We start from the raw sequence: 13,328 nt of genomic DNA, 5'->3' as shown, positions 1-13,328 counted from the left end.
ACACAGAGATTGTTGTTCTAGCTATTTCCTGCTTTAGTAAACTCAATTTAAAAGAACTTTGGATCTCATTTGGGCATGGCAAACACTTTCGATGGATTCCAATACATGATATTGTGCGTGAACTTGATAAAAAAGCGTTTGGTTTTCCATGCATTGATGTGATACGGTTTCTTCTTTCAGTGGTAAAGGAAAATTGTCAGCGTGGAACACGTGGTGCGTGTATGAAGACGCTACAAATACATTTTGTAGGTTATCCAACAGACCTAAGGCCGTTACCATTGAAGATATGGACATTCTTGACCAGTTTGTAGTATTTTTATATGACAGATCTAGTTCATGTGTTAATGTTAATCAGACTAGATTTGATCTGTTTTTGCCAAGAATCAAAGGTCATATGATAGGATTCCACCAACTCAAGGTGTGTTGCATAAACATCCAAAGCGTTTTGCATATCAGGCTGGACAAATATGGGCACAATAAATGTCAGCTATACAAGTTCTGCCAGATGTTGTGGAATGGGGCTGGGAATGTCTAGATAACAAACAAATAAAACCGTTCTGGTTTTCAATGCCTGTAGTTTCAGCATCTTGTCAAGAACTTCAGAAGTGTGGCTGTCAGAAAAAAAAGCATGCGGCTCTAGACTCTGTAGCTGCTTCAGGGTGAACTTAACTAATGCACTTTGCTATGCTCGTGTAACTGTTAGGTTAATTCAACGTTTAAAGGGTAAAATGTATCAGAATAGCAGAATCACATGCTCAACTCTTCATTAGTAACAATTTCAAGATTTGACAATTTACATGGACACAAATCTGGTATCTTCTAATTAAGATATATATAAATATATTGCACCTCTACATAATATAACATCAAATAAAATTAATCAGATATATGTAGATATCAGATATATGTATATATTTGCATATAAAAATATTATCCATTTGTGTAAACTGCTTATGATATTGATATTACCAATAAATTAATGTGAAATGTATTGATAGGCCTTTAATAAACAGATTAATGAAGATTAGATGAAAATTTTACTTATGATTTGGACTTCAGTCGGCCATTTTGAATACTGCCATCATCACTGCAAATAATATATTTATTAACAAATAAATTTAATTACAAAATGTATGTATTGTTGTCAGTCTAACAACATACGTTTATTTCAGCCAATGCTCGATGATTATTAATATTTTGACATCTGTTCATTAACCATATGTATACTTCTAGTATTTCTAGTTATAGCACTGGCGGCCATTTTGAAAATGGCCACCATCTTGTTTACATTACCTGAAATAATTAAAATATTAACTGTTGGGAGTTCTCAAAGAATTAAAGGCATATTAGGCAAATATAAATGCAAGAAGGGCCCCCCCCTGGTAGCTTTATTTCAATCTTATGTATTCTTGTAGACTAATTTTAGGCGGCCATTTTGAAAATGGCGGCCATCTTGATTGAGCAGAGATATTTAAGGGCCCACTTCACTTTTAAAGTTCCTATGGTCTAGTTATTATTTCCTGAAAGTTTCATGTTTGTATCGTCATTTGAACTATTTTTGGAATTCCCGCCCCACTATTACGGGCACCGCTAGATCTAAGCCAGTGCGATTTTTGTCGTTCTGGAATTCATGATTTCGACAAAAAGATAATCAAAGTCTACTTTAAGTAGTTATGACCTTGACCTTTACCTTGACTTTACGGCATCTTCTTGTTTCTTTTTACAACCCATCCGTTGCACAACACAAATTGTTTTGGTAAAACGCATTAGACAACTGCGCCACGATTGATCTTTTTGCAAATTAAATCAGTTATACTGACCTTGAACCTGACCCAATCGGCCCAAGATGCAATCCAAGCTTTGTTGTGTTTTTCTGTAAGCTACTAATTTCAATCCATCAATAGAAACTGAAGTTATTTAGCGGAAACTGGCTTTTCTACTATATACAGTTATGTTGACCTTAATCCTTAGCCAACTGACATGCTATAAGATACCTATAAACCATAAGTGTCATTTCAATATTTAAACACAATCAAATGTTTTTGAACGGAAGTAAGTTTCGATGACGATACCAGCAAAAAATTTCACTTTTAGTCACCGTGACTTTTACCTTGACCCAATATCATTTAAACGAGCTTTTCATTGAACAAAGATTCTATCTTAGTTGTCTGAATCGACACAAATCTGTACCACATCACTGAATTAAGCCTTTGCACAAGTAGTCTAGCGCATTAAATAAGTACAGAGGCGGTCTTTGTTTAGTAAGTATTATGTACACATTGTGTAAAAAAGCGATGAACATTATTTGTCAGAAACAGTCTGCTACAAATCTCTGTGTCATTGTAGAAATATACAACATTGTTATTAAGAGCGGACAGTTCCTTTAGCTAATTTAAAGGAAAATGCATTCTGTTTGCTGTTTCATCAGACCAAACTTTATTCTTTACGTTTTTTTGGCCATAAATTCCTCTAGTATAAATTTGTCATTTTCTGTTTCTGTCTGGGACTATTTTGTTAACGTATTGGCGACGTTGAAAGAGTGTCAAAATACTGACTGTTAAAACGATCTATCTGAGCGTTCTGGTAGTCCGCGAACCGTTTTTCTGTATGATCATGCGTCTGCTGCAATATTTGTGTTGCCGGCAATATGCGCGAAGTGACATCAAATGAAATCACCGCCCATATTGCCTTTTCTAACTGTGACAATCTCGGGGGGCGGGGGGGGGGGGGGGGGGGGGGGGGGGGTTACATAGGCCGTGGCTGAATATGTCCGTACGAATCTGACCTGTACAGCCTCGCAAAGCTTCTCAAAAGATTTTATGGATTCATTGTGGCCAACAACTTTACGCCATCAGCACGCGTAAACCAAAATGACATATGTCAGATGTCTTTAAGAGCATAATTCAAACATTTACACATTTACCAGACATAGCAAGAGTTTCTCCATCTAAAGGCTAAATATTGTCTTCCATTTCTAATGGGAATAAGAAATAAGCCCTTGTCTTTATTTACAACAGTTACAAACTTGTCATCTGATATTTTAAGCTTTACAGTACCACGTGCGTCTTCATTTCTCTTTTCTTTTGGTGTGCTGCATAAAGAACCTAGCTGCCTAACGTCTGTCACTAACGGAACTTATTCTTACACACGTGTCCTGGACACAACATCTCTCCATGTTACCGTTTGTCAACAGCCTAGTTATTTCTGAATCTATGAAAAATGTTTGACGTTTTTTGAACCTGCGGTTTTGAAGTTCAAATCTTCACAGGTCTGATGATAAAAGGTATCTGAACACCTTCTCTAACCCACTAATTCACGCAGTGCAGGGCATTGATCTGTTTCAGTGCTTTTAAGTTATCACTTAAACCTGAAACACATATGAATCTGCATGAATTGATTACAAAAGCAGTAGATCCATCTGAATTTCATATCTAAGTACAGTTATAAAAAATGTAGAATCACTACATGATTTAATTTCTATGATTGAACAGAACCACTGAATAGAATCAATTATTGTATTCATTTCCGACGTTTCAAGAAAAGTAACTCCTAATCGTCCTTCTGAGATGTCGCAGCGGAGTTGTCGTCCTGTCCAAAGCATGGTCTAGGAAATTTTCACTCGAAACAAAAACTTTATAAATGTCCAAACGCTAAATAGTTCCCCGTCAACGACCCCTGAACGAGTTCTGAGTGTTACGCTGTTCGAGACTACAAGATGTTATCGATATAATTCAATACGTGTGTTGAGTGATGGGGTTAAAGAGTAAGACGACATCATAGCTTTAACACTAATGTATCATACTTTTTATGTAATGGCTTTATTACACACACCTCACATGCACTGCCATCTCCCCTATATTATTTGCTTACTCGCTTACTCCCCCTGTCTATTCTGTCTTTAACAGTACTCTGTGGATTATTTCATTGTTTCAATATTTCTTAGTTTCTCTAAATACACCGACCATTCAATCATTATAACTTTGTTCTACACGTCAAATTATTTGGACTATTTTAGTTCATAACCCTGTGGTATTGTATCGCATTTATCTTGTGCGATTATTTATATTTAGAGTACGATTTTAGGCGGTATCAATTGGTGTGTTTTAAATTTGATGCTCTAAGTGTCATATAAATTTTAGAAGTAGGTCATAGTACCGGAATCATAATGTTTTGATCTATGAAAACATACACTAAATCTTTTGGAAAAATAGCGAAGTTACACCTCTGTTGCGTGTATTAACGTGTCTGCAGAGGCCCTAGTGACATGCTGAAATAACCTTCCTTAATGTATATTTTCATTTTATATAGCTACACTGTTGCGGATCATATGGTCCAGAAGATTATAGCGCAATCAATTTCACTGTTTTGGTATGTATTTACGTTTTACTTAATTTCAAAACATGTTTTGATAAAGTGTTTTATCAACTTTGGACAATTGGTTGTTCGTCCACCTTTAACAGTCTTATTATGGTTGTAAGAGAGCACTTTTGAAACAAAACTCGTACTGTATCTAGTAATCCGATTTGACTGTCTTCGATGGAAAAGGCAGATAAAAAGACAGCATACATCCAGCCTTTTCGATAATATCATGGAAAGTAATTTGCCTCATGAAAATTAAGTATAATATTCATGCGAAGGAAAACTCTACAATCAGGGTGATCGTATTGTTTCTTCTAATTTTAATCCAACTTCATTAAATTTTATAAGTTGCGCTCGATCAATAATGGAAACGGTTATATTTAAACATGCATTATATCAATAATCCTTTATACAAGTAACTGTCAGATTTCTTTTCATGTCACTGAACTTTTATTCAGCTACTTGACATTCACTATCAGAACTCTAAATACTTCCACGATAAATTGTTGTTTTTTTTTTGCGGTATCTCCGAGGCTTTCATTATACTATAACTGCTACTAGACCTTTCTAACGTAAACGTAATTACGAAACGGAATATTGAATCCGTAAAATTTTAGGCTAATTTGTGGTCTCAGGGAGACAATTTCATCCAATAGTAATGCAATAGTAACCTTCCTTAGACCATAATTTGCAAATAACATTTACGGATTCAGCAATCCGTTTCCGATTTACGTTTGCTTTAGAAAGGTCTATTGCGGCGCATTGCATTCCGTTTAAAGGCTGAAAAAAATCTTGATAAAAGTTACCCCAAAACACTCCAAACAATTTTTTTTTCTAATAAACACTATAAAACACCTTATAAACACTATACAAAACCGCATTTTTGGTGTTTGTTAGCGTGTTCCATTAGTGATCCATTGAAACAATCAAGAAATTATTGCAATGGATCGCTAACGGAACGTGTTCCATTAAATGGATGGCGATTTTGAAGGTAGATATTAACTTTACAGAGCCATTTAGAAGGCTTTCTCCCTTTTTATCAGGAAACATATGGTTTTAATCCATCCAATGTACCATATAACAGCAGATCATCTAGTTGCTAGGTTATATTATGTAATCCCATCTAAGGTATAAAATAGAGGGTCAGAAATTAGTGCATTTCGTATGTAGTAAGTGTAAAGGTTGGACATGATATAGATTAACTGAAGAAAAAATGGTGGTTGTTATTTCATTTTACATTGTGGTTCTTTATAGATTTCATTGTATGTTAGAATTCAAAGATTTATCAACCTAACACAATAGTTTTTGAAATGCTGATTCAAATGACCTGTATACTTTCTTATATGGAAACTAGTTAATAAATGTATGTTTCTCTTTGTCTATCCATATTTTACAAAATTTAAGATGGGATTTCTGTAAGCTGCATGATTTATCAAACGATTTGTATAAAACTGCATCCAAATGTTCATGAAAATGTTGAATGATTGCTAAATTTGTATCATATATAACATATATTATTTAACAAATAATATTTGAATTATTTTAACAGAAAGACCTTTTCAACAGTTACTGCATATTTGACTGCAAATATAGGCTATACCCAATAACATAAACGATTTGCCAAAACTGAATGCATCAGGCTTCAATTAAATACAGCCTGTAGTTAGGAATGTATCAGTTTGATGAAACGCATTCCATTGAGTGATCTATTAAGCGATCTATTATATATGCGTTCCATTAAATGATCCATTATGCGATCCATTAAATGATCCACTATACGATCTATTATGCGTTCCATTATACGATCTATTTAAGAAATAATTTATAGCAAAACAGTGCTTTATCACTATTTATACACGATGGGCAGTTATACGTCGGGCGTAATAATTTCACGAGGGCGAAGCTATAAATTATTTCGATTCTAATATGTTCATTATTGTAAAATTTATATCAAATATGATGAAACTGTTTCTTTGCCCAAGCATGGCGCCAATAGTAGGTATTTGTTAAAACACGCCAGGACCGGAAACGGTCTTGCGGCAGAATTCAGTTCGAGCGAAAATTATTGCGAATTATTCAGCAATGCGAATAACTAATTTAGTATGTGTATAAATTATTCAAAACATTTGTGCAATGTGACATCTCGATTGTGATGAAAGCTTCAAGCTTATTGAAACCACTCTCGAGTCCGCTTCCTGGAAAAACCAGTACTGGTGTCAAATAAGAAGTCATGGTCGTGACCCCAGTGGGGCTCGAACCCACGACCCCTGGATTGAGCGGCCGACACCTTATCCACTAGACCACCGCTCCGCTCGACATTTCGTTTAAAACATGTTATTAAGTAAAATATTTCATGAAATTTGAAAGGGCTATTTCTTGATGCGTACATGGCGCTAAATATCACGTTGACGTGACGTCAACATAACATCGTTGTGATGATAAAAGCATTGTTAGCCATATTAGAATATACGTTCCACTGAGCGATCTATTGTGCGCTACATTAGCGTGCTGTTAAGTGACACATTTAATATGCTAATTAGCGATCCATTAAGCTCATTTACATGTGAAATTGGAACACGGTTTTGGTGGTGTTTGTTGGATTAACAACTCGCTTGCGGAATATGGTTTTAGTGGCGTTTATTGACAGTGTTTATTGGGCCTTTTTTGTTTGGGACTCTTACCATCTTAATATATTCGTTTGTTTACCAAATACACGCTAAGCTTCATTCTTAGACCCTAGCGCCAGCATCCTTACGAATAAGAACGGAAATACTTTTCATATTTTCAAATAATGAGTGCAAATAATTTCTTGTAACCCAGACATTTCGAAAAATTATATCATACATCTTCTAATTAAAGGCCCACTGTTTGACAATAAAGTAAAACAAAGCACGATTTATACACTGTTTTTACAGACAAAGAGACAATCACAAAATATGCAAAATATGCCCTTATGCCTTTAGACTGACTTCCCTTGTCTTACATGCGGTCATATAGATTTATTTTTCGTCTGCAGTAGTATATTCAAAATATACAAGATATATGCAGCGTGATGTAGACACAGGTAAAGACTCAGTCAATCAGTGCTCGCTGGAAATCTCTAGGAGTCGTTAATATAGGGTAGGGATAAGTTCTTTCAACATTTTTCTTACTTTCCTAAAAAAATCTATCTTTTGAAATAATTAAAATCTTATTCAGTTTTCAGCTCCTAATTCCTTTATGTAAGCATTTCGTTAACTGCCTTATATTCCTTTCATTTACAATAGATCTATCTATCATTTCTTTTCTTTTCACATTTGGATTAACTTCTCTATATTAGTGACAGAATCCTAAAGCGTATCAAATATAGTTCCTACCGGCGACTTATAATGTTCACTTGGTGATTTGGTGAATGGAATGCTTTTCAAAAAACAAATACTAAACAACATACATAATTTGTTAATTTGTACTAAATATTATATTCTAACACTTCTAAGCTTTTCTCTGTTGTTTAAAACATTTTCGCAAAATGACCTGCCTTTGCCTATTTCAGTTTGCTACGTCCATTTACGCATACAAAGGATTCCAGATAAGTATCCCTTCCTTGTGTATTTTGAACGTATTAGAATTGATTTCTTCTTTGTTTATTCACATGCGTCGTAATTGATTATTTCAGCCTTTGGCCTAAATGACTAGAGAACTCAAAACCGTTCTTTATTAGCCAGCAAAACACGCAAAACTGAACTGAAATATATTTCACAAGTACACATATTATCAGAAAGTATACCTAATCAGGTTGTCAAAAATATAACATTGTTCTCAAGGTAAGTGCTATTTAATAGCGACAAAACGTACGATATTAAAAAAAAATAAAACAAAAAAAAAACAACAACAACAACAAAAACAACAAAGAAACATACTACCAAATCAACTTGTAATCTTTGAAATGAAACTTTCTGTACTATTTAATATCAGTTGTTTTCTGTAAACGGTTATGCATTAATAGCAAAATTGACATGTACATGAGAATTTCACTGTGAGCGCATTTTTATTTTATCATATTTTATTCTCCTTAAGGAGTTGCAATACACGATGTATGTGCCACAGACCTGTTGTGTCCTTAGCAACAAAGATCCAGAAAATCCTAAACCCAGCGATCCACTGTTGTGTCAAACTGAGGCGTTGTTATATGACAGTAATTTGCGTAGGTCGACATATTCGACAACTTCGACAAATTCAACATACACATTTTTAAATACTAAGGTAAGTATATTTTTGACTGACAGTCGAGCAACAATTTTCATACCACCACCAATTTCAGGTTGTACTGAAATAACGTGCATACCTAGCAGATGACGCAACTGATCAATCTAATGATACGTATGGGTTTGGATATGGGCAAAGTACATCGTATGAAACAGCAATAGATGCACCACGATGTTTGGAATTCTGTGAAACTAGTAATATTTAAATTGGCAAATGGAAAATAATAATAATAATAATAAAAAAAAAAAAACCACCGAAGCTAGTGTGCGTAACGTGACTGAAAATAGATATCAAATGTATTTCAAGTTGACAAGCCGTATTTAGTTTTCAATCTCATCATTTTGTTCGATTCTTTGTGTCACAGAAATATGTATTGTAGGGTTGCTTTGATAGTATATGGGACGAAATAAACTTGCATTCAGACATTATCATTGGCATATGCATCGGAATTATGTTGTTTCAGGTAAGATCATTTATACAAAAATTATCTTCACAGTTAACATTTGATCATTTTGTTAGATTTATATTGCGATTTCAGTCCTTCAGTTTAAGGTATTAGGTCACTAATAGTAATGTTTACAAAATGGCATTTGCTTGATATATTCTGAAAGGTAACCGTGTTTTGCACTATTTTAAACAACTTTTACTGTGCCGTTTTTTATAAATTTTGAATAACTTATGGTATCTCCTCAAGCTCAAGTAGAGACAAATTTCAAAGTGATAGCCACTATCCAAAACGTTTGCAGAGAACTCATTTTACCATTAATTTCAATAGAAGAAACATGAAACTATTGATAAACAATTATAAAACACAAAATAAAAATGTCAATGTCAGTTTTTCTATGGTACCTCAAGTAAACAGATTTAATGAGACAGAATTCTTACTTCAACACTGAAAAAAAAAGGTTGAATGATGTGTTTCTGTTTTGGATTTTGCTTAATCCATTTAAAAATAAACTTAGGGAAGGTGTAAAACCTACCTAAATTTCTTCCACAATATATAATCTAAGAGTAAAAAACAAAATAGAGAACTTTCACCACATGTAACTTAATATTTTTCAAGATGTGTAACTCTACCCCTTCTGTTTAAGTAGTAAATTCACTTTGAACACCAAGAAACCGCTTATAAGATTCATCTTTTTCCATTTTTGTACAAAAAATCAATAATAAAATCTGGAAAGTAGATCCCTCGGAAGCATCGAGAACAATGCAAACAGTGAAAATTGCAGACTCGGTTTGATTGAGTCTGTTCATGAGCAGTAATGGAAAATGCAACACTGCCCACGACCCCTAGCACCGGCTAGCACCTAGCACCTTCTTGAAAGAAGTAAAAACTTACTAGTAAAAAAGGAAAATAAGGAAAAAAAATTTGGTCCCAGTAGGGCTTGAACCTACGCACCCCTAAGAACTGCAGTAAAGTAGGTTTATGATAGGAATTGAATACTTTCCCAAAAGAAGGTTCTCTATTAGTGGTCTAATACCTTAAGTCCACTAACATTATTGAATATATAAATACTCAATGCTGATCTAAATTGGATTTCACACAGTTGTTCACACTGTCGAAATATAGACCATAACCATTTCCATACGACAAACTACACCTACTGTACCTCACAGAACTGTCCGGTAAAATATGTGAGTTATAAAAGTTTTACTTGAAAACGCTACATCAGGTGTAGATTTATTCAATTGTTGTCAGACAAATTCTGATAGTCAGACGCGTATGATACATAGGTAATATTTTCATATATTTCGTTTCCATAAAATATTAAACTTTGTTTTATCTCTTACAAGATTCTAGCCCTTCCATTTGTTGAGCTGTGACACGTGGTTGCCCTCTATATTTCTATAGATGATCAGTGGGTGACCCTACTTGAGAATTGCAATTCAAATGGCGGAAATTTGCATTTTCGATATAAAAATGTAATTACAAGAAATTTTGTAAATTTCATATAGATTACTGCTGAAAATAGTTAATCAAAATGTTTCTTCTTTAATTATGATTTAACGTTTCATTTTTAGGTTGATATTCAACGAATAAAGGAGCTATCCTACTGCCCGGAAGAAGTGAGTCAATTATTGGGTTTGTTACAGACCCTCTACGGAAATATGTAGGGTAAGTATGCTTTATAGAGGGCGAGGCGAACAAACCCAATTATATATATAATCTTCTAACTATTGAGTAGATATTTTCAGTATTGAATGCAATCAGTTTCGTTTTTTCTTTCAGTTATTCATGATATTTACGACATGCTGGATCATTAAATACTATGAAAAATATAGCGAAGAAACTGACACTAAGGACAATGACAACCTTTGAACTTGATACATCGTCCAGCGAATCAGCGAAAACTAAAATATTTTTATATATTTTTGTGCAAGCGCCGAGTGTGTTCCAACCTTGCAAACTCCACGAGAGCCGAATCAAGCTACTGTTATAATGACCCTGTTATTATATACCTCCATCTTTTTTGTTGTTATGTTATTGAAAAAAATCTTCAGATTTTATCGATGTTTAAATGTAACTTAGTGAAGTTTTTTACGTGCGCTATTTATAGAACTGTATCAGGTACTGATGCATATTAATGAAAGTAGTCTCAGACTGGTAACATACATTATTATTCAACTCACTGTATTAGATCAATTGCAAACATCATATGAAACAGACAGAGCTAAAACAAAACATAACTGAGCCAATATAAGAAAAACAGGGCCAATATGAGAAAAACAGGGCCAATGCGGAATTCAAGCATTTTGATTGGTTCAAAACAGAGGGCCAATACGGAGAAGCCACTTCCGTTAGATTTTTAAATGACGCCATTTTATTTTACATCAGAGTTATAGATTACATTTATTTTTATATTTTGACAAAAAAATCATCCAACATGTTCATTTAATACCCAAGTATGACTATTTATTTTAGCGAGCGGGCTATATTGTCTTACAGTCGGCATGTGCTACTTTTTCTATAAAAAGATGAATCCGGTCAGAGAAAAAATGATGCGTAAAGTTATCTTGTGAAAAGCAAGGGTTGTCTGTAACTTTAGTGGAAGTGGCTCCGATACTTGTTTACACAATCTGTTGCACTGTATTATATTCAGATATGATTTTACAAGTTTTAAAATCATATCTGAATATAATGATACCATAATTGCTTTTCGTTGAGGACACGACCAAATAAATAAAATATACTTTGTACAAATATCAGAGTCGCTGTGACTTCATCATTGTACGAGCACGTTCAGATGCATTAGCGAATCTAAAATCTGAAAGTTTTCAACAGTCATGCTGATTGACGAGCTTGATAAACTTTATAGGACAACTTTACGTAGAAGCTTATCATAATGCATTCAGTGTTTTAACAATATACGCATTTAATAGCGACCTCAATTAAACATACAATTACTGACATAATTACTGCAGTGATGTAATTCTAAATTTAAGAGCTTTCTTTGTAATTGAAATTCTAATATTTTCGGTTATTTTCATTTCTATCAATTAATCTTTTATCTGAACCAATCAGACGCGTTTGTGTAGAGACCATCATTCTAAATTTTATAAAGATCCAGTGTAACATTCATCCTCTACTGTGTACATAAGGTTTTTCTTTCAAATGACCAGGTGACCTAGTTTTTTATCCAAGATGATCCAAATTTCAATTTTTCCTAGATTTCATCCAGACAACATTCTGATCAAAATTCATGAAGATCCGGTATAAAATACAGTTACAATTGCAAACACAATTTGTTTCTTTTATTTTTTCTAGTGGCCTAGTTTTTGATCCAAGATAACCCATATTAAAAGTTGACCTAGATTCCATCAATCATTCTGACCACATTTGATGAAAATCATTTGAAAAACTTCAGTCTCTTTCACATATTTAAAGCTTTATTTTGATTTAACCAGGTGACCAAGCTTTTTTATTCCAGTTAACCTATATTCAAATTTATCTTGGATTTTATCTAGACAAGCATTCTCATCAAATTTCATAAAGATAAGAGTTTAAAATGCAGTTTCTATTGCATAGATAAGGTTTTTCTTAAATTTTGACCTAGTGACCTACATTTTGACCCCAGATGATACATTTTCTTATTTAACCTAGATTTAAACACAACAATTATTTTGACTAAATTTCATGATCAATTGAAAAATACAGCCTCTATTGCATACACAAGCTAAATGTTGACGGAGAAACAGACAGACGACTGACGACGGACATCGAGCGATCACAATAACTCACCCATCAGGAGCCAAAAGATTAACAAAATGTACAACTATTCAAAATTTACAAATATAACCTCATAAAAAAACTTTATCAAAACAATACTTGGAAAATTCATATATGTATATTAAATGGAACAATAACTTTATATCATTTCAAATGAGGACAACCCAACGTAAATAGTAAAACATTTGAACTATGAACGCAGAGCTCTGTTAATACACCACAGACATATCTCTTTAGCGACATGACTATCTTCTTCACGACAGAGCTATCTCTCACAATAAAAAGTAAATAATATGACTTCCCAACCATTTTCAGTACATTTTTTTTTCCAAATGCATTGTATATTTTACACGCCTACTCGGTTGGCTTCTTAATATTAATCAAAATGTAAATATTTGACAATGAAAATGTTTCCGAGACGAAATGGCCAGATTTACTTCTAAATCAGCTTGTTGGTAAACATCACCACGACCACAAATTAAGAATGAATTAGCAA

At 33.7% G+C, this 13,328-nt stretch overlaps 1 long non-coding RNA gene across 1 annotated transcript; it reads left to right on the top strand.

The window, feature by feature from the left end:
• The first annotated feature begins 3,822 nt into the window (after positions 1–3,822).
• On the top strand, positions 3,823–13,324 carry LOC128549489 (uncharacterized). The gene is made up of 4 exons (XR_008367760.1): positions 3,823–4,368; positions 8,416–8,601; positions 8,984–9,067; positions 10,835–13,324. It is a non-coding gene; the product is annotated as an uncharacterized LOC128549489 (long non-coding RNA).
• Positions 13,325–13,328: the final 4 nt, after the last annotated feature.

Source organism: Mercenaria mercenaria, chromosome 16, assembly GCF_021730395.1.
Source record: "Mercenaria mercenaria strain notata chromosome 16, MADL_Memer_1, whole genome shotgun sequence".
In the NCBI taxonomy this organism is placed as follows: domain Eukaryota; kingdom Metazoa; phylum Mollusca; class Bivalvia; order Venerida; family Veneridae; genus Mercenaria; species Mercenaria mercenaria.
This window is presented reverse-complemented; position numbering and strand designations above follow the sequence as displayed.